Genomic DNA, 27899 nt, shown 5'->3' with positions numbered 1-27899 from the left:
CCCCTTTGGATCTCAGTGCCCACCAGATCATTACACGGGGGATACAGTCGAAGGCCTTCTGCATGTCAAGAAACATGAAATGCAGAGGCGTATTCTTCAATCTGTATTTCTCCATGATGACCCTTAGGGCAAAAACAGGATCCATGGTCCCAAGACCAGGCCGAAACCCATACTGACCCTCCGAGACAGCACTCTCCTGTCGGATCCGAGAGTCTATTATACGCTCGAAGAGCTTCATGGTGTGGGACATGACCTTTATGCCCCTATAATCGCCACACTCCTGCACTGATCCCTTCCCTTTGAAGACCGGAGTGATAATACTCAGTCTCCATTGGTTAGGGATTTTACCGGTGAAGAGCACGCGATTAAAGAGGCCGGTAAGGATGCCCACACCACGGGGACCCATTGCCTTCCAGGCCTCGATGGGAACCCCATCGGCTCCGACAGCTTTCCGATTCTTCATGCGACGAAGAGCTAAGTGGACTTCCTCAGGCGTTACCGGTCGCACTAGTCCCTGATTTGGAGGGAGGACCGGTGGCTGTATCTCTCCGTGCTGCTGATTCAGCAACTCGTGGAAATATGAGCGCCATCTCTCCTTCACCGCGTCGACCTCGCATATAAGGTTGCCATGAGAGTCTTTAATGCAGCGACACTTGGAAATATCTTGTGCCGCTAAGACCCTCGAACGTGCCAGCTTAAAGATAAGCTTCTGCCCCTCAGACGATTCCAACTTGTCGTACAACGGCTGCAAGTGGTCCCGTCTGGCTCTGGCTACAGCTTTCTTAGCGGCACGTTTGGCATCCCTATATGCATCGCGGTCTTCAGAAGATCCGGACGCTTGCCACGTTTTGAAGAGCGCTTTCTTCACCCTCACCTCCCTCTGGACTGTGTCGTTCCACCACCAAGTTTCTTTGTCACATTTGCGACCACCCTTGGACAAGCCCAGCACCGCTTTCGCCTTCATTCATATAAAAAAAATAAAAATAAATAAGTTACGGTATGCACTTAATCACCGTACATTATTGTGCAACAGACGATGTGCAACGTTGCGCCCTAATTTGGGCACGTACAAAAATGGTAAATTATAACTTTTGAGTACAATAAGGTTACTCCGTGATAGCGGTCGATTACCACTTCTACGTATGTTAAACATCTCCATGCATCATCTCACTGATATCACCTGACATCGTCTAACATATTGCTGTACGAGACAAGCAGCTCGTACACTGTATTTGTTTTTCTTTTAATATCGAGTATATTCCGAAATCTATATTTCTATAAAAATGTAACAAAGCCTGTATTTTGTATTAATATATATATATATGTATATAAACCTGTATACAATTCTGCGTTTTAGATTAGGTGTCCATGATTCATGCTTATTATGATGTAAGGCATTAACGGGAGTTGAAGGAATAAACAGTTCTCGATCTCTGTTACGAGATACTTTACACAAAATAATAATAACGCACACACTCAACATAGCCCCGCACTAGGGAAACCCTGTGTCGCGGGTGCCATGGACACCACAGACAACCACAAATTACACCCAAACTCACGAGAAAAATAAATGTAGGCCATACAAATATTTCTCCCGGCCCGGAAATGGAACTTGGGACCTCTGCGTGGCAGTTCAGCATGGTAATCATTCGGCCACGGAGGCAGCAGCAAGACAGACACAGACAAAAGGTTCGATCTTAGAATAATGCCCGTATTAAAAGTTCTACTGGGTAATTTTCAGGTTAGTTTTCTCTGCCAAACTTCAGTGGTAATTTTTACTAATTATATTATCAAGAAATATTAGATAATATTTCTAATATTTCAGGATACTACACTCGGTTATGGAGCAATACTTCTTAATAACATTCTAGAATATTTAAATGATAAAATTTACCACCGAAATTAGACAAAGAAAAACGAACGTATAAAATTGCTCAACTACTTAAACTGTAGTAACTAGGAATGTTGAATTCCAGTGTTATGCCACAGTTCCTTAATAACATTTTACTACATAAACAAACGTACATTTTATTAAGCTAATAAAATGTACGTTTGCAATCTAAACCATCCAAGATCCTGTATTGTGTTATGGAAAGGATCAGGCGCGGCGCGAGAGCCGCTCCCCGGCTATGGTCTATAGAACTGGCCCTGGCGCCAGCACCAAGGCCTCGTCTCGACTTCGATTTATAAACCTCACACGGAAGTTATTCCATCGAACTTCATTTGGCATGAATAAAAACCGTGAATACAACGTAAATTAAAGTGTGTGATGTCATAGTAACATCAGGGTCGGTGTCAATCTATAAAAAAATTTCTCAGATGGTCAGTACATTTTAATCGACTTAAAAAAAAGGAGAGATTCTCTTTCGACTGTATTTTTTTGTGCGTATGTTACGCGATTACTCCGAAAGGAAATACCACATTAGTGGTCCCATTCAAATTTTGAAGAAAATATTCCACCACTAAGTGGCAAATTAGGGGATGAATTCGATTTATTGGATTTCATCTATTTTCCGTTACCCGATGACAATAGAACTTATAGCAAATAGATGTAATTCCACAAACTTTTGAGGTCGTATTTTTTTTATAAAAAAGTTTTTTAATTATTCTTAATAGATTTAATAAAACTAATACTTAAAAATACTATTATAATTTATCTATAAAACCAAACAAACGGTAGTGGTTTCAAATCCGACGTCACCGCGATAATTAAGAGTTATGTAAACTCACGTGCACAATGTACTGTCAACTGATCGCCCAGCGTAACACTAAATATATAATTCAGCCCTATTCTGCTTGCGATAAGAGCGGTGCAAAGTTCAAAATGTCGAACTGAATATTCTGTAATCTTTACTTGAACAAACAATAGTGATTCATCTCACACCCTTCATCTAAAACAGTAAGGAAAACTACGATTGGCGACTTGTTTATAGCTTTCGTGATTGGTTGACGGCCGCGTCTGGTTTTTTACAATACAGAATTAGGTATGTCTATAGGTTACTTGCAATGTTCGCATGGTAACACCTCTGTGAAACTAATTTTAGCAACTTTAAAGCGTTGCGCTCACTTGCCGCTTCATTTTTCATGTAAACCACGGAAGAAACTAGTATTTATGTGGTCTGTGATGTAAACACTATGCATGGAAATTTCTAAAGCAAAGCACAAAAACCAGTTTATGAAATAAACTCTTTTCTGTGCACCGGGCAATTATTTTGCTTATTTATAATAATAACATGCTTTTCTGCTTTTGAAAATTCTTACAGAACGTTTTAAGCTCCCCACCAACGAACAAAGATCACTTATTATATCCAGGTACCTATTTTTTTTATATTACTAATAAGAAAAATAAATCGAGAGTGTCAAATCACCTGTAACGACGACGGAGCAGATCACACGTAAAATTACCCTCTTAGCCGGGTAAGAATTTTATATTAATTAACAATACAAAGATCGAACTTGAACCTGTGACCACACTGTACCGTAGCCTGACTCGACTGTAACTCAGTTGGCAAAGCGACGCTACGGTACAGCGGCAGCGTGGTGGTAGGCTTTAGTCATGTCGGATCAAAGGAATTTTTTTTTGAGTATTATCATTCGATAAACTAGTGGAGTTATTTCACCAAAAATATTTGTATATCACGGTGGTTAAATATCGTAAAATTCAATAAAAAAATCAATAATTAAAGTGGAATTTTCACGAAAATACAAAATTGTAAGGACGACGTAAAACAAATACGCAGGTAATTTAACAAACACTAAGGAATATATCCTTTTTCAACCGCCAAAATCAGAATGCCGCACACCAGGCAAAAGTTGCTTTTATCTACTTTACATTCTCCCGTGTTGCCATTTTATATCAACCTTTTTTATCAGATTCTTTAAAGATACCAATTGGCGGGATGAACAAGTCGTGCACATGGCGGTAAGCGACAAGCCTCTCCATAACAGCTGCAGTGCCACTCAGTGCTTTAAATCACAAAGATCTGAAGTGCATTGCAGGCTGTTTCATTTTTCTAAAGGAGTGCTTTTCATATGACTTGTTTTCCGCCCCGAGAATCAATGTTGAATGTTGTATGATACATACGCTAAATTTCAAGAAGATTGCACTATTGACCTATCGAACCGATTGTGCACATTAAGCCACTTTTATCTCATACTAGTGAAATTTCGAATATTGAATCGAAGTGCAGTGTACTTCAATAGGGATTCCCACGTATTTTTTTCATTTTTAAAGTAAGCCATAAGAGAAATTTGGCTACTGGAAAAGGTACCCAGTGGTAAGTTTCATTCCACTCCCTTCAAATGAACAAGATTAGACAACATCACATATGCTACTCTGATCGCAAAGTAAGTAACTAAGCACATATGTTATGGAAATCAGTATCAACGACTGCATCATAAACATTCAGACCCGAAACAATATAGGAAAGTTAGATTTTCTACATTATCCCGGCCAGGGATTGAACCCGAGAACACAGAGATGGTGACACTATGAAAACCGATGCGCAAGCCATTCGACCACGAAGGTCGTCAAGACGGAATTCTGCGAAGAGAAGACTACAAAGAGTTATTACAACTTTTACTGTTGTAGGTACCTATTAGGTTGGTCTAGAAATGACTTCCGAATTCTTGGGGATTTTCATCAAGCAAGATGGACGGCAAAGGCAATAAAGAACTTAAAATTGTCCTCTTCACTGAAGAGTTGTATATTCCTCAACGATACCTGAAAGGAATGAAATGGGTTGCATGTTTTGTCAGCCTGACATATGTTCACTTTTGGTAGCGCCAAAGAATATTTTGGACATGCTACAGCATCAAAAAATTGCTCACACAGTTGCTAAGAGACACTTTCTTCTGTCGGAAATAAAGGATTGGTTTCTTTTTCGACGAGTGAATTACTCAGACTGTTATGGAAAATAATATAGTTCAAAATTTGAAACCAAACGTACAAATAAAAGGAAATGCTGCGATTAGAGGGTAAAACTTTGTTTTTGAAGGAACAGAGCCAACAAGAAAACAAGCAAAAACTTTCTTTAATTTAAATTATATGGGCTTCATAACGAGACAGATTACTTGCAGTGATTCCCTAAAAAGCCTTGTGAACTATATAGAGGTGGTCAATGAATTTAACAGAAAGAGGATTGTTTGATAAAAAGGTTTAATGAATCTGTCATGAACGAACAACAAATACAATTATTCTTAAGTGTAATCGAATACCATAGAAAAGTCGTATCATACTATATTTATTAATCTTAATGTCTAGTTTTTTCTTTAATTTTAAGTTAGTGATTCTTAGTTTTTTCAATAAAAGTAATTAATATTGAAAAATCGTATTTTTGCATACTTTTTTATAAAACTGATCAAAGTGTGCAACCTCCAAATATTATCCAATGTTTAATGGAATATATCTCTTAGATAGGAATCTAAGAGATATATTCCATAAGCGTCTCGGGGCGTAAGCAAAGTCTGCACAAAAATTACGTTTTGTTTTTTACCTCACAAAATGAATCACAACCATAAGGCACTGAAACAAATTTACAAGTCTTTAAGGGGCTGTAATTTCACCAGCACCCTTACACTTCAAAACCGGAACGCAGTATTGCTCACATGACATCTTGACGTTAGAAATAGGTAAGGTGACAGTGCTTACTTTGACGAACTCTTTCACTAGGAGCTCTACTACTGCTAAAATTTTTATCGCTTAGTTCAATCGAATACTTGCAAATCATATATTAGTTGACTAATTTACAAGGAATTGTACAAAAATGAGTAGCAAATTGAAAGGAATCTTAACAAAGTGAAACATGAAAGTTGTCAACAAAATTTACGATATCCCAATATGTAGTGTGAAAATATTTTCCTTCGTAATAGCGAATTGTGTAGGTCTGCAGTCTGAATTCTCAGGCAGCACTACGATATTTGTCTCACTTGACAAATATCAGTCTCACCTAGTACAGTTCAATGACAATTTTAGTACGCGCGCACAGCACTAAACATTTTGGACATTGTAGTATAGTTCCCGCTTTAGGTCGCTCATGCACCAATGAATCTTCAACGACGTACGTCGTACCACCGTATGTTTCTACACAATAAATAATACTAAGTATTTGCAACAGGTACTCATACGGTATTTGTTCTTTAGTTTACCTGATTTTATGAATCTTTAATCTTACAAGTGCAGATTACGTACATATACCTATGCAAGTACAACGAATTAAATGGAGGAATTGTGAAGGTAATAATTATGTAGTCAATAAAACTATACACTATTCGTAATAACGAATCTTCCAACTCGGGTTGGAAGAATACGAGAGCATTTTATATGAGAAGTCCTAGTTCTAGTTAAATTTTCCCTAATCGTCTATCACAATTTTCTGAATAACCTTGTGCATTTTAAAGCAAGCTATTCTTAAATTTTGCAAATATTTGAGGTAAGAAGTGCTTGTTCGACTACACAAGGCATTACGTATAGAATGATCGTCGCCTTTAAGTGCACAAGATTCTATGATATGAACGAGAGTCGTCGCTTCTCTCGTAATATTTTAGAAAGTCTAAACATAATGCATGTGGCTCCATCGCCCGATTCAATACGTATGCAATATAAGAAAGCGCACGAGACGGTATTTCCAATTTAGCACTGGAAATAGTTCATAAAGGACGTTCATATCCGTAACGAACGCAGTCGTGCGGCCCTGTGCTTCAGGTGGGATTAAGTGATAATAAGTATTTCTAACGACTGAGAATACTGAGAGCTGCTCCTTTGTGACGACGGAAACATTTTGCCTTCAATCCCGACGAAGGAAGGATAAATTATATATACTATTTAATAAATTCCTATATGAAAACAGCTCTACACGCTTGCCATTTGCTTCAAACGTCTGCAAACGTTTGGCAAATTAGGTGAGACAAACGTCGTCATCCACACGCTTGCAGGCGCACTGGTCTGCTACAGAGAAGCAAGCATGGCAGCGGGTCGAATTTGTGTTAGCAGACATAAATTCGACCCGCTTACGTTCGTAGTGACGTATTTTTATTACAAAAAGAAGCAAAATGAAAGTAAACATGCATCTGCTAGTTTCTTTTCTGTGTGGTCCTTATGTTTCGGATTTCACATGCAGGGTTCTACTTGGTAGTACCCATTTTGAAGTGAAGGAGTGGTCTCCTAGATCATAATATGATTATAGTTCTTTTTTATTCCTTCCGCTGAGGAAAAGGCAAAGTTTGAAACCTTACAGCCATGTCTATAAAGACAGTAGAGCGTGATCTCTTTTAAAAACATTATAAATAAATATATATATGTATATTTATAAACATTATATCCATCAACACAACGTAGCAGAAAATAAATGTCTATCTGTCGAGTGGATACATGGCAAGCGCTTGCTGCAAGCTTCCTTTGATTTGTGCACAAAAACCGACACTTGACCGGATCAGCGACAGACCAATGAAAGCTCGGGCAAGCTAATCCAAACACACCATCCACACGTTTGTGCTTGCATGCTTTTGCCATGATTTGGCAAGTACTCACGCCCAGATACACGAGGAGAAAGTTTTCGCGCGGCCACCGGGCGGCGACCGTTCAGTTACCACGCCTTCATGTACATTATTGACGAATCCTGAATTCCATTTACTAGGCAACAACATTTAAAGTCCTCTGAAGAATTTTACCTCGCGGTCGCCGCGCGGGCCGCCGCGTACCCCAAATTCAAGCCAGACTCGCCCGCGTTAATGTAAAAGCTAAACAAATAGTGAGTATTTTGCCATTACAGTTAGACGCACGCGGTCGCTACGCGACGGGAACGCGGACGCGCGGGGTGAGCGCGATGAAATTCGTGGCGAATAAATGCGCCCTTCGGCTCCACAGCCGACATAACAGTAAGGTATTGAATAAGTTCTTATCTACACGTTAGCTTGTATGTAAGAAATTGACTAGCCAATACATAAGCTGCTTATATTTGTACATATCGATCAAGCATTTACATATGAAGGCACCACGATAGCATCTTTTCTAAAGATATTTCGTGACTAAATGCATTGTAAATTGAGTGCATGTAATGGTGCTCCGCCAATGATAAAAATATCATGTTCAAAATTATTGTTATTTGTTGACAGGCATGTTTTGGGACAGGCTTTGCAAAGTAAGTCTCGAAAACAATTGCAATTTTTAACAACAGAATTATCACCACCTACAGCCATACCTCAATAAAGAAGAGCAAAAACATCCGATAAAATAGAAACGAGTGAAGCGAGACAATAGTCGCAAATTAAAAAAATATTGGAATAGTTGGTGTCTATGATGGATTGAATAAATAAAAAAGGAGTACAAATGTATCTCGACTGTGATGGATAAATCGATCAATAGACAGCAAGAACAGAAATGTAAATAGACGATATCTATTAAAAAACTATATTCAATTGGGAAAACCGTACTAACTAACACAAGTTTCAATTAAATTGGATGATTACAAATTTCAATTAGAAGTTGCATCATAACCGAACTGAGATAATATTGATATTCATATTTAATTGCATTTCACATGGATGATAAACTTAAACATAATATGATACCCTGTAAGGGTGTAGCAAAGTCACAATGGAATTTAAATACATTGCAAGCTTGAACGTAGTTAATTAGTTTAGATAATTAATTATATTATAGATTCTATAATTATTAATAAACATAATTATTACACAATATTGTTATCTTAAAATTAATTAAATTATTATTTTTATAATTATTAAACATTTTTATTACTATTACATTTAATTTCATTTCATTTATTGCAATTCATATTTTAATAAACTTAGATACATACATGTGATACCCTGTTAGGGCGTAGCACAATTTAAACTTAAACCTAATGATACAATTATTTTAACATATATTATAATATATATTATTCGTACACTTATTGCTAATAATAATTTTTACTGAATTGTATTTTCAATTATTACCTAAATTTCATATAGACATGAAATCAATTTCAAATACATTTATCGCCAAAAAATTCAGACATATTATAATAGGTTTTTTTTGTTTAGAAATTCTTTTAAACGTTTTTCAAAGATCCAAATATATAATAATATCCAAATTTTTTATATAATTTGGGATGTGGTTATATACTTTTATTAACGTAGGGTGTGGTGCACAAGAAAATAATTTTAGGCTAGAGGGAGGAAGTTTAAGCTTGTTTTGGTAACGATTATTACGTCTAATTAATTTTATCGGAGAGAATAAATCTGCGTGTTTTTTTAACGAACTTACAGGCTTCAAAAATGTATAGACACGTTAGAGTCAGTATGTTAAGTTTTGTAAAATACGGTTTACAGGAATCCGTTTGTTTTATGTTGGATAATATTCTGATCATCTTTTTTTGTAGAACAAAAATTTCTTGACAATACGAGCTGTTTCCCCACAGTACAATCCCATAGGCTAGTCGCAAGTGGGCAAACGCGTAATAAGCTGAAAGGGCCGTTACCTACAACGCAAATAGATATTCGACGAATTCTTATTGTCCCTGAAACAACTGTTCCCACGAATATTACTGTAAATTAGTGTAAAAATTTAATTTGCGTTGATAAGTCTATCACGGCGACGTTTCGTTCAAGCTGAGCTTTTGTGTTTATACTTGAAGCATTTTAGTAGTTAAAGAAAGAGCGCTAAGTTACAAAAAAGGACCTTGGACGATCTGTGGAGCGCGGTTGGATTGTTCAAAAAGCAGAATATATTGCCGTTGCCATACATGTACAATTGGGATACTACTTATACATATATTATTATTATTATTATTATTATTATTGGCACGTTTATTTTCTGTATAATGATTTTAAATAATTTACTAAAAGAAATTAATTGGCCGCAATGACCTATTTTTAAATCACAATTCAAATAATTGAGGTACTACTTCATAGAGACTTTATGAATCACAAATATTTAAAACTAAAAAGTAAATCCCAATGCAATTAATTGTAGATAACCTCTTTAAATTACGTTAATATTTACACATCGCGAGATGAATGCAAGATTAATATAATTCCTGTATTCTGCCAAATAAACATATTAATAGAAGCAATTGCAATACATGTTCGACAACGATCAAAGCCCCTAAATAAATAAAGAATAAAAAAAGTCTGACGTTTTAAATTAAAGAACTTGTTCTTGTAACAAACGGCATTACCTCTTCATTGGCAAAATACCTACGGTCTCCCACACTTCGTTTGCTTTCCGCTTTTTCTTCCATTTGATTTAAAGTAATGGTCACATATCGTAATCAGTGGTTTCTTCATTTTTCGCAACACAAAAGACAGAATCCAACCGCAGTTTAATAAATTTATATAGCAATCTCTTTATCATGAATCGACATTTAATTCTTAAATACTGTTACTGCTACGTAGTCTACCACTGGACCAATTATACCAATATGCACCATGGTTTATTATTCTATATACACACATCAAAAGTGTCTAGGGATCAAGTACGTTTAAGAGTATTGCTGCAATTAGGGTTAATTATATTAACTTTTTTGTATCGCTATTGATACTTTTTAGTGAGTTTTAACATTTAAATAAGGAATATTGTTTAAAATTCGATAATAAGAAGAAAATCGATTGTCAATGTGGTTTTGTATAGAAATGAGTTATAGCGTTTTGACAAAATCATTACAATATCTGCATCGGAACCGAAACAATTTACATTATTATGGAGAGACGACATCATTTAACCCGAGAAGTGATGATGCGAGCTATCGGAATGTTGGAAGCTGGTTCCAAGCAACGTGCTGTGGCTTAACACTACACAGAGCGTCATAAGTCGCCTCTGGACGCGCTATCGCATGACGGGCAGCGTGGCCGAGCGACATGGAGGACGATCTCGCATCACGACTCGCAGACAGGACCGGTATATCCAAAATACTGCTCGAGGGAATCGTACCATGACCGCCATGATGTTGGTTACGAGGCTCCACAGCTCCTCAGGCTTGCTAATAAGCGATCAAACAATCCGAAATCGTTTACGTGAAGTGGGTCTGCGATCCCGAAGGCCGCTCAGAGTTCCACCTTTTGCACCCTGCAATCGTAGGACCCGTTTACGACGGGCTCGCGAACACAGAAACTGGGAGGAAGAAGACTGGCGCTATGTGTGCTTTTCGGATGAATCCCGCTTCGGTATGAGACCGGATACAAGACGTACTCGAGTTTGGAGAACATCTGGACGTCATGAACGTTTGAGATCTGTTTGAGAGATTTGAGATTTGGATCAGGGGTAACCCCAATGCTCAAGTTTACGCAGAGAGGATTGTTTCAGATGTTATCATCCCTTTGCGAGGCCAGTTGGGTGATTCATTTCAACTAATGCATGACAACGCACGTCCACACACGGCTAGAGTCGTAACACGCATTCTTGCCGAAGCTCGTATCAACGTTCTGCCGTGGCCTGCTCAATCGCCAGACCTCAATCCAATTGAGCACGCATGGGATATGCTACAAAGAAGAGCTGTGCCGAGTATGCATACCGTGCATACTCTACAACAATATTTTGACTTGTTACAAAACACATAGGCGGCCATTCCTCAAAGTGATTTTGATGAACTCATCTTAAGCATGCCAAATCGCTGTAATTGTGTGATTCGTGTTAATGGTGGAAATACAGATTATTAATTTTCTTATCTTTACAATAAAAATGAGCAAAATTATCATTTTCGCCATTTTTTTGTCATTTAATTGACGCCGTTAATTTGAGTTTCTTCCCACAATTTGCAAAAACATCGAACTTTAGTTTATTTTAATTAAATATAGGGGTAAGCGGTTAAATAAAACATAAGCATTAAAGTAAGAAGTCGTCCTGGAAGACTGGATTTGGTAAATATTGCTTAAATAATTTTTATTTCAAAAATATTCACTTGATCCCTAGACACTTTTGATGTGTGTAGTATCAAAAGGTACCATAATCAACCCGTTTAAAAGCAAGTCTAAATCAAAAGTTACCCGGGGACCGTATTTTGTATGTCTTCATATCTCTCGTTGTACACAAAATTATGAATTGAAAAGCAACAACAATTGCCATATACGCCCGAATGCACCCACATCTGTTTGAAAGGTGTAGCATGAAGATGCATACTACTATACATAAGTATGTAAGTACATTGTTGCCAAGGTCCACGAAGGAAGCGATTCTGCCGTCCTTATCATAAACAACGTACTTAATCGATATTTTTAGCTTAAATTGAGTTATTAACATCTATCTATCTATCTATATCTATCTAGAATCAACGAAACAATATCTACAACCCCTAATCGGTTTATTTATATCTTATTTAGTTTCAGTTTTAGGGAGTCCCCACACTTATTAACGCAGAATCGCATTAAGCCAGTATAACACAGCTTTACATCCATGAACATGAGTGCGAAAAAGACGTTTCGCGTTTCACATCGATTCGTACGAACGCGCAGATCGGCAACGAATCTGAGCGTCTACTCCAGTTCTACATCCAACATTCGTCCGAAATACTTCATTCGCATCATGCGTCGTGGGGGTTGTCAGAGAGGTCGCTTTTTTATAATAACAAGAGACGGGACGGACAAGTCGTGCACCTGATGGTAAGCTACACGCCTGTTCATAACAGTTGCAGTGCCACTCAGAGCTTTAAATCGTAAAGATCTGAAGGACACTGCTATTGCGCCTGTCACCTTGAGACATAAGTTGACAAGTCCCATGTGCCTATAGTTTCACCAGCAGTAACTCGGAGCTAAAAGGGCGCATGTGACATTTTTTTAAAAATGTTATATTTTTTCCTTTGTGGATATGGGTATGAAATTACCGCAAGAGAAAAGAAGATATTTTTTAATTTCATTTCATTAAACATTATTTAATCGGTTTTGGGTTTTTGTCACCAGCACCCTTTCAACTAATGACGGCAGAGTGAGTATTTAATATTTTTTCCTCTGATTAGTATTTTTATGCACATTAGTAAATGCGCGCTTTCAATATTTTTATATGGCTAATGTTGAGCCGGGCACAATACTTATTTTGTTGCTGTCAATTTGTATATAATATGGTGCGTCCGCAATAAATTAATTACGAATAACGGCGGGTTTGCATTATGTCGACAAGTCGCTTTTGCTTGCCCGCTGAGTAGCGTCCCTTAACCCAGCGTGACCTTAGTCGATTTTTTGAAATTTGATTAGTCGTCTTCTGTGGGCAAGCAAAGGCAACCTGTCTTCTTGTAAGTACATAATAAGGTAACAACCTACCCAGTGCCGAAGTCGACCGACTCGACTAGGTGTACCAATGTTACACACTCGTTGTTTCGATGCCTAGAATTGACTAAGTGAACCGGACTAACTAAATCACGTCGCAGTGAAACACGGACTAAATAACCCTATCTACATAGCAACGCTTTAAATACGCTCTCACGTCTCGTTCATATTAGCCAAACTCTCGTAATAGTGCCGAAGCTCTGTTAGATAATTTGCCCTGTTAGGCAATTAGGTTTCATCAAGTATCGATATATAAATGCCGTTAATTAGCTTTAACGACGCAAGTTTATGATGAAATTAAAAGTTTGTTGTAAAAAGTGAAAAACATAACAATTCATTCTTACGTGGTTAAGTATTAGTTTTTTATTCAGAAATCCGGAGTTACAATGAAACCGCAATAATTGTTTGTGACATCACAAGTACAACCTTACTACTAACGCAGTGTATAGATGGTTAGACTGTGCTACTAAACGGCTACTAATTTAAATAAATAAATTAAATTAATTATTTCGTAAATTTGACCATTTATTAAATTTTCTCAAACTTCCGATCCAAACATGGATGGTTGACCATCCGTTGTAGAAGGGACTTTCGCCTTTTATCACTTCTGTACTCTATTCTCTTTACTCCCACCTCTCCGCCCTACCTCAAAGATTGTTTCGTGTTTCATAGTACTACTCTCAGTCGCACCTTACGGTCTTCTCTTACTCTTTCTTTAAACTGCCCTATCCATTCTTCTAACTTCTATTCCAACTCCTTCAAGTTTAGAACCATCAAGCAGAGGGATTCTCTACCTGGATCGATCAGACGCGCTAAGTCTGTTAAGTTTTTCAAAACTCTACTCAGAGCTCATTATCTTGCACTCCAATTATTATTACTTTCTCCTATTCTTACCTGTTTTAGATCGTCCGTGTTGTTATGTAATCATATGTATTTTTCTGTTAATATAAAATACTTAAAATAAATAACAAAAAAATACATATGATTACACAAAATGAAGTAGGATTATATAGAACGTAATAATAACAACACGGAGTCCCACACCACTAACGATAAATAATCCGAAATAAAGTATTTGAATTTAAATTAAATCTCTGGTGTAATATCAAACAATGAATTTCATATGTTTTTCAGCGTATTCAAAAGTGAACGTAAAAACGAACATGAACATGAACATAATACGAATATGAATAAGAAACATTTTCTAATATGTGAAGCGTATCTTGTTCGCCTCGTGTTTCCTGCAGCATCGGACTGTTAGTCTGGGTACGACATGTATTTCGGAGGAGTCGCTCTCTGATTATTTTATGTTCGCAATCGTCCTAACAGACCGCGGGCGACCGCTCCTTTGGCGATCTTTCTGAGAATCAGTCACTTTGTAACATTTTGTAGTATAATATGCAAAGTTGCTGCTTAAAACCCCCAAAACACTTTACGTCACGGAAAATCTCCTCTGGGTTTTTTTCCGAATTTACAGTCGCAAACTGTTTTGTTCCTAAGAAACATAATAGAAATTAATTTAAGATAAACAAACAAATAGAACCAAAACTTTCCAAATTTTCCATACTTTATGTGACAGGAATGAATCGGTGGCGTAATGCCGAGCTACTTATTTCATTTTTTTATTATTAAGCCGTTGTTAGATCTTTTTTTAATTTTTTAATCATTAAATATTTCGTAACTATCATAAAAATTGATAATTTATAAATTGAATAAAACGTACTTTATACGTGAGGCGCACTATAAGTTTCCGGAATTAATAAGAAAAAGAATACTATAAATGGTCAGAAATGAATTTATTGTTTCTCAAAATATTCTCCGTTAGCGTTAATGCACTTTTTCATACGAATGAACCAGTTTTGAAAACATTTATGCCACTCCTCCGTGACAATCACTGAAACATATTTTTCATACTGTTCGACAGCCTCTTCAGGTGATGCAAATCGTTGACCGCGTAATTAGTTCCAAATTTTTGGAAATAAATAAAAGTCACAAGGTGCCAGGTCGAGACAGTACGCGGGATGGCTCATAAGGTCAACGTTGTTCACCTTTAAAAATTCATTTGTCTGTCTGGCCGTGTAAGTACTGGCATTATCAAGATGTGGTGCACGATGACGTTTACAGTTATTTTTACGGAGTTTGTCAATAACTTCCGGCAAACAAATGGTCGTGTACCAATCACTATTCACGGTACAACGATTCTCCAAAGCAACAGTAGCCACGTGTACAGTTTTATTAAAAAAAGAAGCAATCGTCCGGTTAGAGGCACTTTGCACGCGCGCCGCTTTGGTTCTTTTCGACTCATCTCGAAAGACCCATACGCTCAATTGCTGCTTTGTTTTGGGATCATAACTATAAATCCATGTTTCGTCATTTGTTACCATGTCCCACACCAAATTTGACGCCCGTTCGTTGAATATGGTTAGCATGGCATGCACATGGCACCAAGTGACGCGATCCGTTTTTTGAGCCTCAGTCAAATTGTGTGGGATCCACCGAGAGCACAGCTTTTTCACACCCAAATGTTTGTGCAGTATTGATTGTATTTGACTTATGCCTATGCCTAAAGATGCCCGAACCTCATGGTATGTCACATGCTTGTCTGTTTTGATCATACGGCGCACAGCATCGATGTTTTTGGTGTTCACAGCAGTGGACCGACCATCATATCATACAGCGGGCGACCATCACGAAATTTGTCACTGAGATTCACACGACCGCGTTTGAATTCTGCAAACCAGCTATAAATAGTCGTCTTGCTAGCTATAAATTTAAATATTGTTTCCTAGTGAATAGAATTCAGATTCGCCATTAATGTACATGAAGGCGTGGAAACTAGGCGGTCGCTGCGTGGCGGTCACGCGAAAACTTTCTCACGACCGCCACGGCTTTTCAAGACTGTAAATATGTTTCCAGATATCTCCGTCAATTGTGGACCGATTTTGGAAATTCTTCTTTGGTGTGAAAGGATACAATCTTGATGTGGTCCCTGATGCAGTTCCGGGTTTGTTTCGGCTATCACAAATTACTAACTATTTTCCGCAAATAAAAGTCCACTTTTCACTTGACACAATACATGTAATCAGTAAATTAACGTCATCATGATAACGAGAAAAGATTATAGATAGATTATATTTATAAAATGTACCTACATTGGAGTCCGTAACAGTCCCATTGTCACCAAGAAGTCAGAATCTGATAAGGAGATAAGCAAACTTTTGAGGCTTGTTTACAATGAAAAAGTTATATCATTAGAATATAAATTTGTAACATTATTGACCTTAAAACAAACACACACACACACACACAAAGAAGTAGTCACTAATAACGACACGGAAAAAGAACGGCTGATTGAAAATATACGCCATGAACATTATTTGGTAATAATGTATAGCTGGTGCTATACAATATATTTCGATCTTCTCCTATTTTGCTGAGACGATATCACAGCCAGATAGATTATAATGCCAGTGACAGCGGAGCAATAACCTGCTCTGCTATCAATAGGTAAGATTTTGTTGACATTAAAATGTATATTTATAGAACAAAATTTAGTTGATATTCACTCACATGCACCAAGCGACTATTATAAAGTCTCTATTACTGCGCACTGTCGCTCTACGGCTCTACTATAGACCCGCTAATGTTTCAAATATACTTGAATTAAATTTCACCTGTCTATGTTCACGCGTGAATTATAAGCAACTTCATTAGTATGAAGAACGTTTCAAGCAGTTTTAGTGAAACTTTAAGAGGATTCTCTCTGCGAGTATGAATACTACGCAACAAAATTAACGAATTATGAACTCGTTCAGTGTAAGTCTTATTACGAAAACGCTGGCTCTGAATAAGAAGCTGCACCACTGAATCTTTTCAAAGTTGTGGGTAACTTCATTGGTAGCTTAGTCATTAATCATCTTATCCCTTGTAAAGGAAAAGGTAGATCTAGAGGTAGAACCCTACATTGATATCTGCATCGACTTGTCGAAGTAAGGTGTAAATTTTTCGAAAACCAAATCAAAATTTGTTTTGACGACGTAATTATTATAATTATTAATACAAAGACCGAACACTCAGAAAAAAATCCTTCGATCCGGTTGGATTCGAACCGACGTCTTCTTGCATACCGTGCCAGACGCTATACCAACTAAGCCACGAAACGAACCAACGGACCTCACGAATTTTTCTATGGGCTTGCGTCGTGTCTTTGTATTTGGTTTTTAAACGACTTTTTTTTCTGAGTGTTCGGTCTTTGTATTAATAATTATAACAAAGTATTGGAGTAATTTCACAAAAAATAATTGAATATCAATTCAATAAAAATTTAAAATACAGTGAATAGCGACATCTCTCGCCAGGACTAGTAAAGGTACTAACTGGACGATACATTTTTCATAGATTTCTCGTAGATGGCGCTACGACTAAAAAGTCGTTGAAAAATCAAATACAAAGACACGACGCAAGCACATAGAAAAATTCGTGAGGTCCGTTGGTTCGTTCCGTGGCTTAGTTGGTATAGCGTCTGGCACGGTATGCAAGAAGACGTCGGTTCGAATCCGACCGGATCGAAGGAATTTTTTCTGAGTGTTCGGTCTTTGTATTAATAATTATAACAAACTAGTGGAGTAATTTCACAAAAAATAATTGAATATCAATTCAATAAAATTTAAAATACAGTGAATAGCGACGTCTCTCGCCCACCAGCCATGAAACAAGTAACCAACAGTGAAACGCTAGTTTTTACCGTAAATACAGATTTCATCAATATCCATAGTAACATGATATTTTTTTCATGATATTGTATTCAAAGCAATGACATTCCAATTACGCTCCAACTCTAAAGGTAGCATAGCGATGTTGGCGACCGCAACCGGCGACCGCGACTGACAACGCGACGACTACGACCAGCGACCGCAACCCATTGCTTAATGAATATATAGCGGCTGACCAGAGCAAGCGACAGCGTCGCGCGACCAAACGATCGCGGTCGGTCCCGCAACATCCCGTTTGTTAACGACGAGCTGTTAGTAGATTTAATGGCTAAACACCCAACCTATATTATTCGAGACATGTAGAGATAATGTCTAGGACAGACATGGCAACACTGCCCGCGCTCCGAGCGGGCCACAGCCGTAAAATTAAAAAACAGAAAAATCAAAACCCCAATTTCGAAACGATCGCCGCGCCGTCGCACACACGTAATTTTTTTTTCTCGAATAATTATAATTTAATATAGTCCACTAGCATTTCATTTCCACTGGGCATATACAGATTACATAATAGGAGAAAATATGTATATGGGAAGCGATTGGCAAAATGAGTATGATATCGACGCCTTCGTCTTCATTCAATAATTGCTGTTATTTTTCTGATTGTGGATAAATAGTTCGACATAATTGCAATAAATAAAAAAACATAATATTAAGCACCAGAATACAACCAATTAAAAACTGGCGGTTGGTCGCGGTCGCTTAGATCCGCAAGCTATTTGGTCGCCAGGCGACATGCGACAAGAAATACGGCCCGTCGCTGTCGCCGGTCGCCGTGACCGCCAACATTTTTTTTCTTCAATTGTACCTTGTTACACAGAGGTAAATCGTATTTTTTATTTCGAAAAGGATTATGTTTTTTGTTACACGAATTGCATTCGGATTATTCTTTTTTTAATTTCCCGCCCATACCTGCACCAGATATCCATCGCTTTGAACGAAACGTAATGAACGTGTAAATTAAGCGGGTGTGTAATGTATTTTCTGTATTAATAAGTAATGATGTGAAATGTATTTTAATATTGTCATGTTTTAACCTAACCCACTGAATGGGAAGATTTGACCTATGTAAAATACGTTTGTTTTTTTTTAAACCACCAAGGTATCCAGTGTCTAACAATAACAATTTTGTCGAAATGAAGATTCAGTATTTAAAAAAAAACTTACACTCCCAATATCACACAGACAAGTACCATGGTGAGTCGTGTTTAAACTAACCTAACCTCCGGTTAAAGAACCGACCTCAAAAGTCATTCATAACCTAGTTTGCAACCCTTAGAGGTGGAATATGTTCTTGAAATTTAAATGGAACCACATCTGAGGTACCTTCTCTCCAACAAAAAAGAATCATCAAAATTGGTTCACAAATGACGAAGTTATCGCGTAACATACATACAAAAAAACATGCAGACAAATTGAGAACCTCCTCCTTTTTATGAAGTCGGTTAAAAAATATCTAAATTGACAATACATAAAATGATTGTTATACACATAATATGAGCTTTGTATATTTTTTTTTATAAAATGTGAATGTTATGACGAACAAGAATTATATGAAGTTAAATTATACTATTATAGGAAGTGAAATTGGGTCAAATAAAAATTATATCAAATTAACGATGTATTTTTTTTTTTCGTATAAGTAAGATGTACCATTTCGAATAAGTATAATGTAAACATGTTTATTTATTTAATAGAGGATCCAGTTTTACTTAAAACGCAATATTTCAAAGCATGTAAATTTATTAGCTAAACATCATAATTTCACTCGCTCCAGACATAATAATAATTTTCAGGATGTCGCTATTATGTCTCTATTGTTTTTGCTATGATTTTGTTTTGCGTTATTCTTGCTTTGATTATCAGTCTGTTTCGTGGTACTTGTTATAGAGTTTCATCGCAATATTTGGGCTCATTTCCTCACTCCATTTCATATCGTCCACTTCATTTTGGTTCTAAGCAATTATTCGGCATACACGTTTCATCGCCAACGTCTAAAATACGTTTTAAAATAATATGTTGAGGCTACACGACTGTAATAAACTGAAAAGGTAATTAATATACGTTTAGTAACTACATACTAGTGAGGCAACAGACCTCTGCTTCTGCTTCCGCAACTGAAGAAGTCCCTCACGCTTCTTCACACCTGTTTCCGTTTCTGCTTCCGCAATATTTATAACGGAATTTTAATCGGAAATTTTGAGTTTGGGACGTTTACAATGAATCAGGCGCTAGTGTACTTGGCGGTGGAGCGCGTTTTTAGTGGTTTTGTGTTGTGTTATACCTAATTGCAGTTAAATTATGAAACCAACAACAAACCCTACTGTTGGGAACTATTTTGTAGCGTTCAGTATGGTATTTACACTTCCCGGTTCCACATCCGCTTCCGTTTCCGCTAAGATTTACTTTTGTCATTTGTTTTCGTTCCCATTTCCGTTATGACACTTCCGTTGCATCACTAGCACGTAACCAACATTCCTAGAACAATAGCTTAGTATACAACTGCCTCTATAGCCAAACGGTCACCATGCTCGACTGCCACGCAGAGGTCTCGAGTTCGATTTCCGAGCCGGGAGAAATGTTTGTATGGCCTATATTTATTTCTCTCGTGGGTTTGGTTGTAATTTGTGGTTGTGTATGTGTGTGTCCATGCACCCGCGATACAGCCCCAACTAGCAAATTACTCTTTTTAATCGAAGCTTATAATGCTTTGAATCTTGTAGAAGTGTAAAAACAGCTGCAGTTTACAATGCCAAAACAATGTCAAGACCGTAATCTTACAAAAAGTTTTTAAAAAGTTCACAAAACTAATTTTTATGATCTTACCAATAGCACATCGACGAGTAGGCTTAAAATAGTACAATACATATAAGACTTGAACTCTAATTTAAATACTTCAAAACTTATTAATGTTCCAATTAAGACCAGCACCATAACAATAATATTGCTTACTCTTAAGATTTGTAATGCTAGTGCTAAATTTATTGGAAATTCTATAAAAGCATGACGCTTTCTGTTACGGAATGATTAGCATTGATTAGGATACCAAGTTGTCATTTATTTAGTTGGAGATCACAAATGGATATTATTTTCTGTTTAATTCTGTTTAATCTTTAATTTCATAGCATTAATTTAGTTTTTTTTAAATTACCTAAGTAATTAGAAAATATTTCAATAATTCTGGTAATTAAAATAATCATAGTTTAATGATAGCTTCGGCTTGAAATCTTGAGATCATAAATGTTGCAACTTGGTAATAGATGTAAGTGAATGTCCACATCCAGTACATTTTTCAGCGAATAGAAAGAATGAATCTGAAAAGGAAAATAAATATTCCTACATCAAGTTTTAATGCTTAAACATCATATCATTTATATATGACTCTAATGAAATCCCAATACTTAATGACGTTATACATAGACACATAGTCACATTTTAGCACAAGACTTTCATAATAGCACATTCTCAGTTTTCATTTAGGCATTTTGGTTATAAATTATCAAACGAGAATAAACAATAATAAAAAAGTTTTGGTAAAAAAAAATTGAATCTTATTTGAATCTAATAAGGTTTTATTATTACTAATCACATAAAAGTTAAGAATCCTATGAACATAAACATCTCGGAACAAAAGCAAAAAGTTGACAATCTACAGATAGGGATGTGACATTTAATTGATATCGACATTATGTTTCATAACTAGCGGAATATTGAACTAGGCATTGCTTTATACTTGCTATAATTAGGGTTAACCACGTATATGGAAACGGCATTTACAGCAATTTCTCAGAGAACTAGCGTAGCTGACTTTTACACGCACACATTTGTTACCAAATACGCATAAGGTTTTACTACACGCAAATATTAATTGATATTAGCTACACAGGCGTGTGCGTACACGTAGCTACATGCTACAATCACAGTATTAATGATTTATGATACTGTCATCGTACTTTCATTAACTTACTAGATTTCAAGTCAATCCGATCACTGAAAGGGTTGAAATATTAAAACACAGTCATCATAAAAATCTTTATTCTCCCTGAAATATGATATATATATTTCTTCAACAGTTACCTCTTTCAGAACTGACTGAACATGACTACACCCATAGCGTCGACGAGCTTGTCAAGAAAATGAAGATACTTATTTCCGAAGGCGAAGAAGCGAATCATTTGTTTCATGAAAACTTGATGAAAAATAACTGGCAATGCTTCAGAAATGTTTTCACATTTAGATGTGGTCTATAATTTGTGATGGTGACTCTGAGTTCCATGTCATATATTACCTGATTAACCAAATTATTTATTTCTTAATGAATTTTTCGGTTATTATTCATATGTATGTAAATTTATGTGATGTCATTTAGTAGGTACCCAGCTTTTACCGCCTGTTGCTTCAGCCCATTTCTTCTTTGAAATGGATGCGGCGGGAAACTAAAAATATCAATACAAAAACTGCAAATATAAATCGTGCCTGTGAAAAAACTAAGAACTCAAACGGACGAAGGTGATGTATAACAAGCAAGTAGGGAGATAGGAATCATGTTGATAAGGGAAAAAAATCTCCAATTTCATAAAGTCTTCATTTGATACTCCAAGAGCTTACGTGCTTTGTAAAATTATCGACACTGTACCTCTTCTATCTATATTTCCATTCTTTTCATTAATATATCGTTTTTACTTATTAAAAATTTAAAAAAACTATTGCGAGTGTTGGGACCAAACATTTTAGTAATCTAAATAATCAAAATTGTTAGCTTTTAAATACCTGTAAACAATTTATGTTTACACATTGGTACCGCCATAATAAAAAAAATGTTGAACTAAACCAAAACCGGATTTCTAAATACAGGCTTTCTACATATCGATAATTTGATAACAACGCGCGGACCCAGTACCAAGTGTAATACGACACTAGTGCAAGCAATTCATTGAGCGTCATTCGAATTGTTCTTTTGACGGCGGTGATGGCTAGCAACCAATGTATATTGTTATTACCGGGTTGCAAGAAAGTAGTTTTGTTTCGAAATTACAGTATTGTATTGTTCAAAATATTATGTATACGATTTTAACGCCCTATAAGTTCGGACACTTTTAGCGCGGACCCGACGTCCATATAATTGTAAGTCAATGGAAAATACAGAGTTTTAGTACTTACCGATGAAATCAAATTAGTCCCGGAGTGTTTTTTAAACTTTGGCTTCTTACGCGACATGATATAATGGCACAATTTGCAATTGGCAAAATGTCTATTTTTTCCACAAAATAATCATGTATCACATTTGAACGACGACTGACGCGCTGTTGACACTCATATCATCGTCTGGTCATAAGCTAGGTAACGCGGACCCCGCCCACTAACCAGTCTATTACTAGTATTTATGTGGTCTATGGTAAGGATCATTTCATTGTACGGGATGAAAAAAACTGAGCCAGTTAAAGTTGGTCAAATTTCATGAAATGTTTTTCATATACGAATATATCTAATAGAGTCTATTCCATATATTCGCATTTGTTCTTTTTTTGTAATAACAGTGGTACAAAGTTGTGTTAACAAAAATAAACTTCTCGGCATTTTATTTCGACAAATGTGTCGTTTGATACTTAGAGGTGTCACTAAAGCCACGATATCTTAAAACAAATGAAAAATTCATAAAGGTTGTCTGCCATTATTGTGAAAAACACTATCGGCGGTTAATTTTCGCTTTCGTTACCAAAGCGAAAAACTGCGTTACTCTTGGTGCAACACTGCCATGCAAACAAAGACGAAAAGACGAAATTATAAGTAAACAAGCTCGAAGTTTGGAATCCTGTGTAGTGTAGTAGACACGTAACAAATTTTATATCCTCCTTTTGCAGGCTATCCCTGCCAGCAAAATATTTCATGTGCAAATGAACTGCACAGAGGATCTTCCCCTGTTTAACTTTGCCTCAGCTTTGAGGTGCACTGAGAAAGAAAAGCGACGACAAGAGCGCCATAAATTACGACACGAAATTAAGATACCTTAATCAGTCCGATGCCATCAAGATCCAAATTAATCGCGACCCATAAATATATAATTAGCGTTTTTAGTTACACGTAACGCTAACGAAGCAAATATACCATCTCCAAGTATATAAAAATATGTAAACCACTTAACGAATAGTAAATTTGTAAATTTTAAAATGTATTTTCAGCAAAACCCTACATTTGATACTTGACCATAATTTAATACGATGAACTCACTGAATACACCTTATACGATATTGTACTAAGCGTTGTACCACTAAAGCAAGAAAATATCGAGGTCTGTCTACATTGTCAGCTAATTGATGATTATCAAGCTCACGATGCAGTCTCTAGGTCTACCACTCAACGTTGGCTCAAAGCGGGTTCAGATTTGAAAGCTTTAGTAGACGGCAAAAATATTAGAAAAAATATTGAAAGAAAAAATGTAGCCCTGTAACTTGCGAAAACCTTGTTGAGCTTTTTTCCAGATTCTGTGAACTCTTTTTTTATTAGAATCAACTCAAGATTAATAAAGAACAAAAACGTGAGGATTCATCGATAGCACTTTTAGGAGCCCTTCGATCAGATTTCTTTTACCCCCCCCCCAAAGAATTACCGTGATGTTTGTACATTGTTGGAAAAATAATTCCTCCATCCATTTGGCTTTGCAATACAAAACGTATGAAAGTTTGAAGAAGTTGAAAGTATAGGTACTTTTATTTGTAGCCATAAAACTAGAAATTTTATAATTTCAAAGTTTTACTCATGGTTTTCAGGTAATATTTTATAATGCATAATCTTCTAACTGCCTCCGTGGCCGAACGGTTACCATACTGGACTGCCACGCAAGAGGTCCCGAGCCGGGAGAAACATTTGTATGGCCTACATTTATTTCTCTCGTGTGTTTGGGTGTAATTTGTGGTTGTCTATGCGTGTGTCCATGGCACCCGCGATACAGGGGCAACCCTGTATCGCGTACTTGAGTGTGTGCGTTATTGTTTGTTTTTTGTTTATATCTTAAACATAAATCTTAACATTTCATATTATTTTGTAACTTCTTTGTGGATTAAATTTTATTATTTGGTTTGAGTCCTTACGGAGCTAAAAAACTCTTAAGGAGTTCTATAGTAAAAAGTTCAGTTTTTTTTGGGATAGGAAGAAATCGTTACTTTACAAGTAAGTAGATAGGTAGGTACTATTGTACTCAGGCGTATCATAATAAATGTAAAACATCAAACATTTAGTATATTGCGCTGTATGCTGTATGGAGCATGCAAAGTCACTTTTTGCAACGTCAAATCTCGTCATGACTTTGAGCTTAAATAAACGGCGTATAATTTCGCTTCGCAAAAAGAAATCACAAGGAGTGAAGTACAGTTACCGGACTTCACTCCTTGTGATTTTTTTTGACCCGACTGCGTCTGAAATTAGGCTATGTTTTTCGACAGTATGTATGTATGTCTATTCCTATTTCAGGCTTGATGAATTTTCGCGTATGAGGTGTCGTTAGTTTCTCTGGTTGCGGGAGTGTCATTAGGCTATAAAAAAATAATCAAAATAGTGTGGGGGTTAATATTTTTTGTGTTATTATTTTACGCTGGCTAAACCAAAAAAAATACATTATATTAATGTGTCACAGAATTATAGGTCTTGAAAATATCTACAAAAAAGTCCCAGAAAACATTTATGTGTCTCCTAAGGATAACGAACAGTATCCATTTTTGTGTTCAAAATTTAATATTAATATTAAACAGTGTCAATTCTAAAATTAAACATTATTTGAATTGCAATTAATGAGAAATTAAATTAAATTTAAAATATACATTATTATAATCGTCTAAAGGTCATATCGAATATGGTAGTATAATTGATGCACTTTGGGGGCAGACCAGTACCTTCGACATGTGTTTTGATTATAGATAGTGACCCTCCCTATCAACCTCTTGATTATGCAGGAAGGACACTATATCCTGTGCAAGCATAGGGATCCGTTTCTCAAGAGCGTTGCATGAGCGAGCAATTTCAGTGCGTTGTCGAAGCATCTTTTACCGGTCCGCGCGCGACTTACATCGCCTATTATTGACCTTCTTTAAACAAGTTTCACGAAAGAGTCATTCCTGGCACATGAACTCAAGGCTCTGCGTACCACAGACGGGGTGCTGTACCGCTCAGCGAAATACATTAGAAACTTGTGAAAGACCATTAAAAATATTAGGTATTAACGATAGTTGGCAAATCTCAGGCGAGGTCCTATTGGTAAAGAAGATTAAAATACGGATTCTTCCGTAAAAGTGCATGAATAATAAAAGCAGCAGGAAAACCTTAGCCAGACTTTTCTTTGTACATAAATTTACCTCATAGATATTGTTATATAAATACGGACCTAACCATTTTTCAAAGATTCTGTGGAATAAAGCAATAAAACTAGCAATTTTATAAAAACTGATAATATAAAAACAGTAAAAGACAAAGTCATTTCCAGCGCCAAGCAGTAGTGAGCATTGCTGTGTTCCGGTTGTGAACCCTCCGTCCATTTGAACCCCCTGCTACGATTAAAGGGTAAGAATGCTTTTGAAATTAGAGGCACATGGGACTTGTCAACTTAATATGTCACAGGGTAATGGGCGCAGTGGCCGTGTCTCTCAGATCTTTGCGATATAAAGTGGCACTGCAACAGTTATGGGTAGGCGTGTCGCTTATTACCTATCAGGCGCACGAATTAGTCGTACCGTCGTCGTCCGTCCTAGAAATCATAAAAAATATAAAAATACGTTAAATAAAAATAAAAACAGTATCAAAGTCAAAACCGTATACGTAAATTTGTACAATGGAAGTTCACCAAACACAAGGCTGTATATAGGCAAAGCTAAGTGAGTACCTATAAGCTTTATAGCCAATATAGAGTCGGTTCTTATAAATCCCTATCCGAAGATTATGAGTTCCGAACTTTGAAAGTGCGTGTCTTTAAACTCAGCTTAGTTACGTTCCTTGAAGAGCATGAAATTGTCTCCGGGCGTGTTTTGTTCATTGTATCCTATGAAAACAACAAACTTGTAGCAATGTCTACTGTTTATCACATTCTGTTTCTCTTTGTTACTACCAATTACTCTTTATCATTAGACTATAATCAAACTAATTGTTCAAAAGTGAATAAACATCGTGTACTCTAGAAATATACAATGTACTTATTGTGTATTTCCAAACCAACGATTTATGTGACATTGGTTTGGAAAAGGGTCGATTGATTGCGTTTGCTGATGATACTGCCCTCGTTTTTTCGGCTGATAGCTGGAGTGAGGTTTACGCAAGTGCACAAACAGGATTAAACAGAGTTTTAGACTGGTTATAGGACAAAATGTCTTGACGCTTAATATGGACAAATCTCAATATATTGTATTTTCAATCAGAAACACCATTCTTCCCCACATTGTACACCGCTTCAATAGAGCCTATTACCACCCCCGTGTTATTCCTTGTCAGTGTGATTGTCCCGTATTATCAAGAACAGACAGCATCAAGTATCTAGGGTTCTGGTGGATAACAATCTTTCTTTCCTACCTCATATCAGGGCTGGGCAGTATTTGAATTACTTGTAATTGAAATACGTATTTAAAATACAAATACGTATTTTGTATTTGTATTTCAATTACTCCCTAAAAATGTATTTTGTAATTGGTATTTTAAATACCTGACCGTAATGTATTTTGTAATTTGTATTTCAAATACTTTCGTTGTAAAATACATTTCAACAAAATACTTTTTTTTTTCAATGTACAGCCTATTATGTGACATGCATAGATTGATATGATATTGAACTCAATAGTGACGCGTGTGTGTCTGTGTGTGTGTGTGTGTGTGTGTGTGTGTGTGTGTGTGTGTGTGTGT

General features: G+C 36.5%; 1 protein-coding gene across 1 annotated transcript in view; it reads right to left on the bottom strand.

The window, feature by feature from the left end:
- LOC113239679 (peroxidasin) overlaps positions 1-27899 on the bottom strand; it is an 82373-nt gene that overhangs the window by 46211 nt on the left and 8263 nt on the right. The window lies entirely within an intron of this gene.

The sequence above is a fragment of the Hyposmocoma kahamanoa genome, unplaced genomic scaffold, assembly GCF_003589595.1.
Source record: "Hyposmocoma kahamanoa isolate Upper Pololo Valley unplaced genomic scaffold, ASM358959v1 100021, whole genome shotgun sequence".
NCBI lineage: Eukaryota > Metazoa > Arthropoda > Insecta > Lepidoptera > Cosmopterigidae > Hyposmocoma > Hyposmocoma kahamanoa.
Note: the sequence above shows the minus strand (reverse complement) of the source record. Positions and strands in the feature narration are given on the sequence as shown.